At 38.7% G+C, this 5,000-nt stretch overlaps 1 protein-coding gene across 2 annotated transcripts in view; it reads right to left on the bottom strand.

The window, feature by feature from the left end:
* Positions 1 to 575, bottom strand: part of CRYBA2 (crystallin beta A2) — a 114,076-nt gene extending 113,501 nt beyond the window's left edge. For both annotated transcript variants that reach the window (XM_044075221.1, XM_044075220.1), the window contains exon 1: positions 329 to 575. The gene's annotated coding sequence lies outside the window, so the exon portion shown is untranslated. The remainder of the gene's footprint in view (positions 1 to 328) is intronic.
* Positions 576 to 5,000: the final 4,425 nt, after the last annotated feature.

Genomic DNA, 5,000 nt, shown 5'->3' on the forward strand with positions numbered 1-5,000 from the left:
AGATGTCTTCAATATTCATTTATAATTGTTATCTCATTTAGTAGTTACTAAGACAACTCCAGTATAGCTATGGCATGCACTATAGTGCCACACAAAAGGATAATTACATTTCAAGAACATACCAAAAAGGAGAAGAAACACAGAAATTACATTTACAAATCAAATGATATTTTCATGAATTTTTTTCTTCTTTTGTTTTTTCACAAGATAATTAGTGTCTGTTTAAATGAAAGATGATCTACGTTACCTTCAGAAGCAAACAATACCTGCAACACTCATGCTAGGGTAACATAATAATAATAATAATAATATATTAAACAGCACATACCTGTTCCAAGAGGAGTCCAACTAAATCAGTACAAGTGAAACATGGGCTGTCTATGGGTTTTATAGTCCCCCATGTCTCGCTGAAAGTGCAAATTTAACAGAGACCTTGCACATTCAGCAGAACTGAACTGAAACAACATTTTGTTTTCGAATCAGAGGCCTTTTATGATAGAGATCATCCGGCTTCTTGTTCAGCACAATGAAAAGTGCTGGAATGTGCTAGAGTTCCTAATGGAATTAAGGTGAACAAATTCTGACTCTGCTGTTTATGTCATGCAGGGGACAATATCCAAGCGTTTACACAATGCAGGAACACAAACACACACACACACACACACACACACACACACACACACACACACACACACACAAGCACTCACGTACATACATGCATGTCTCTCATGAATTTAAAATATTTCAATGTGCTCCACAGTCCTCTGTTTATAAGAAGATAGTTAGAAATGTTCTTTATCATTCATTTTTTGCTAGTCTGAAAATCTGTGGAGGAAATGACTCGTGATGTAGAATATCAAAGTATACCTATATGACATTTGAAAAATTGGTATAAAACATAAATCATCCTATGTATAACTTATACAACATCAGTAGTTTTAGGAATCATAGAAATGGTCTATCTTTTATCAGTTAGCAGTTTGTGTGTACCTCTGCAGCGTGATTATAGTTCTAATTTAGTCAGTAATTTTGTGGCTATGCTTTGACTAACGTGTATAAAATATATTAATTATTCCACATCATATGGTAGTATGAGTGAGATTTCTGTCAAATTGTACTTTTTTACTGTTTTTAATTTTTTTATTATATGTTATGTTTAATGGCATTAATTCCTTAGGTGGGCCATGTAAAAAAGGTGAAAACAGTCCATTGCTATTCATATGTTCAAAATTATTCACACTTTCGCCACAATTATAAAATCACTTTTTTGTTCCCATAGCACATTTCATGTATTTCCAATATGTACAAATGCAGTATTTTAGCAAGAAAAATTTAGAAAAGTTAAATGTGTTTGCAAAGAGAGAATTCGTGTTTCAGCCATGAAGCTATATAATAAACAATTGTGTAGCTAGAAGCATATATTTCATACTCAGACCTCATTCTGTTTCCCCTGCTACACATCAATTATTAAAAAATTTTGTCAGCCTCAAAATATTTCCACTATACATTTTAAAAACAGACATTATTTTCAAGAGTTGCTACTTATTACAATAAAAAGACTATTTTATTGCTGTTAGGTAAGTATGTTTTGCATTGTGCTGCACAGTAGATACCAGGTCATAAAGTTCTAGACATTCTTTGGTCCTTAAGCCATAAAGTTTCAGAAAAATGCCCAGAATAAAATGTTCTCATTTAAACACACTGGATATGCCTAGCTACAGTCTTGCCTGGGTAATCATTCTTGTTTTATATTTTGTATCCCATTTTGTTGACACTTAAAAGTGTTGTGCATCTTTATATGAAGAATTATAACATTGTTTCATTGTATCTGCTGTGGATTGCTGCCTGTTGCACTTAATGCTGGCTCTGAGAACAGCCAATGATCTGGAACTAAAAGAAAATGTGATTTAACACTTTTGCTTATCTTCTGGGGTATCCTTGCCTGCTAGAGACATCACCTGCTCTGCTCTTGCTCTTGCTCATGACTGAAATATTTTGGGGGTTGACATTAACGCCATTTTCCAGTCCCTATCTGTAGAACCATTTTCTCTCAGCTACAGGAGCTGAGGTTTCAGGAAGGGTTCTAATCGTGGTCATGCTAAGTTTGGACAGGAAATCCTCTACAAGGAACTGGAAATCCACCATACTGCCTTCTTCATAAGACTGTTGGTACTCAGTAGAACTGATCGATCAGCAGGAACTCAATTTAGGACAGGCAAGTCATACATAATATAGGAAAATCTGCTAGACTAAGAGTCAGACATTGTTTTTCACGAATTAGTTGGTAGAAGGTAGGTCATTCACATTTATATTATAGCCAGAAGGAAATCTGATACTAGATTACAGAAAGAAGCAGGAATTCTGATGATGGTACATAAATAACAGATGATAATATTTATTAATTATTTTTCAGTGCTGGCAATCTTTACCTTGTTATAGTTTTGTAGTTAAAGATGCTTTGCTCCACCAGACCTGTTGTATAACAACTTTAGGTTAAAACACAAGGCCCGGGATTCATGAAGCTTGGCGCAAGGCCGGCGTTAGGCTTGCGCCGACTGTGTGGCATGTAGATGGTGCAGTAGCGCCAAATGCATATTAATGAAGGCGTGCTGCCGCCACAGCCACTTGCATAGGAAACGAGCACGAGTGCATAGGGCATGTCGAAGTGCCGCACGGAGACGTGGAAATGTCAGCTGTCGACATGCAACCTAAAATGCTTGAATATAACAATTTGCCTGCAATAGTAATCACACCTGTCAGTGTCAGTGGATACTGAAACGTATGCAAAGCATGCAAGACTGTTCTTGCGAACACAAAATTAAGAAGCAAACACAAATGCATGGTAGGGAATATCGAGTCTCCATCCCTCGAACAAATGACATTGAAAACCGTGTGCCTGTATTCTAACGCAGTGTAGATAGTTATACCAAGTGGAAGTCAAACACATCATGTTAGCGTGCCACCAATAGCTACGTCTAGCCCAATGGTCAGGGTTACCAGCTGTCCCACATTGTGAGGGATAATACACAGCTGGGCAGTTGTGCCCATACCAAAACCATGATAAATGTAAATATCCAGCGACCGTATAACAGAATTATATCCCACATTGCATGTAATAGTCACATACAATAGGTATGTCCATATGTAACATACCACATGTGACAAGAAATAGAATAAGCAAGAAAACGAAACAGAAGGAGCATATAAACTGCTACGACAATAAGCTAACATGTAGGCAGAAAACAACAGTATTATCCATAGTACTGACCGTGGGTATGTGTTGTCCTGTAAAATCAGATTTGTGTCCGGAATATATCCCATCCTGGACATATGAAAAGGTGGCACCCTACCAATGGTCAGAACAGTCGGCCAAAATCCGCCCATATGTGGTCCAAGCCGTACTTGTCAGGATGTGTCACAGCTGAACGGGTATTACCTGGGTGTACCAACCATGTCATGAAAGTTAAGTATGGGCGTGTACCTATGTGCGTGATGTACAGCATGTGGAAGGTGAAACATGCCAGGGTAGTCCACACAACCATACAGGTACCTGACATATGTAGTATATGCAATGTGTTCCCTTGACCGTGTTATGGGCCATCAACCAAAGAAGTGATGGATGGAGTGTCAGGAATATGTGTGTGTGGGGAATGGATGATGGTATAATCCACAAAGGCGAGACTGTGTTGGATGCAGAATAGGTGAACTGGAGGTGTATGAGGGAGCAGTGGGTGAATCAGAAAGAAACACAAAGAACAAGTATACACATCTGCAATACAACCTGACAGGCCATATTGTAGAACACAATCACACAAACATATGAATATTAATATGTGCGATACACATGTACAGAAACGTCACCAGCACATACCCACAGAATGGTCTAGATGGAACTGGCCCATCCAAATACAACACACCTGGATGCATTATTGAATACCCATCATCCCCTCCACAGCACACAACCTGCCACCATACCTGAACATCCACCAAATCCAGCCATACTCGGCCTACTAGCTTGGCGCAGCCATATCTACACATAGTGACCACTACTCATATGTAGTAGGCAGTGTCACCTTAGGCAGTGTCAGGATTGCAAACTATGTATCCCTTACATATAAAACCCTAACACATTTTCGTAAATCCAAAAGAATGGACGGTATTGGTCTTGTTCAATTTTTGGATATCCCTCATGGGATAAGTAACCTGTGTAAACATCAGACTGGGTATCACGACACGATGTCCAGTCCTGTAGACATCTGGACACAAGTTGAATGTGCAGTAGTGGTGCACGAGACTGTTCAGCCCTAGACGGTCATGCAGAACCTAGTACCCAGGATCAAACACCTGCCCGTGACGCACGTCTCTCCACATGAATAGTCGAGAGAATATATTGTACACATTCGCATAGTGGCACTTGGAAATAGAGTGATTAAAGTGCTGACGTAAACAGGGTACCTCCTGACCTACTGTGTGAGGCACAGTCACTGTTTGGGTAGGTGTGTCCTGACCAAGAATGATACAATGGCAAATGTCCTATGATTGTAGGAAATAACTATGTACCATACTTCATGTAATAGTTGCCTAAAGCAGTCATGTCTGGATATAAAATACGTAATTCGTACAAGAAACAGAATAAGCAACTAAAGTGCTAAAGGAATAGGCTCTCAGCTAGGAAAATATTGAATGTTCTAAACCCGTTTGTATGTGTTGAACTAAACAATCTGGTGTCTGCAGAATATATCCCATCCTGTATATATGAAAATTTGGCAACCCTACCAATGGTCAGAGCATTCGCACAATAACTGGCCAGCCTCTTAATCACTCACAAAGCCAGTGACCTTTGGAGGAAAGGTGTTGAATGAAAATGACTAATGACAAGAATTAAGAGTAGTAGACGCTTTTAACTGCAGAAAATAAGTAGTAATACATATATCTCCAAATCTGTCAACACGTTCAAAGTTAATAGTACTAATATTGTAAAAGTGTCTGTGATTGTCCCT

Source organism: Protopterus annectens, chromosome 6.part0 (genome assembly GCF_019279795.1).
Source record: "Protopterus annectens isolate FY-2018-M chromosome 6.part0, PAN1.0, whole genome shotgun sequence".
Taxonomy (NCBI): Eukaryota; Metazoa; Chordata; order Ceratodontiformes; family Protopteridae; genus Protopterus; species Protopterus annectens.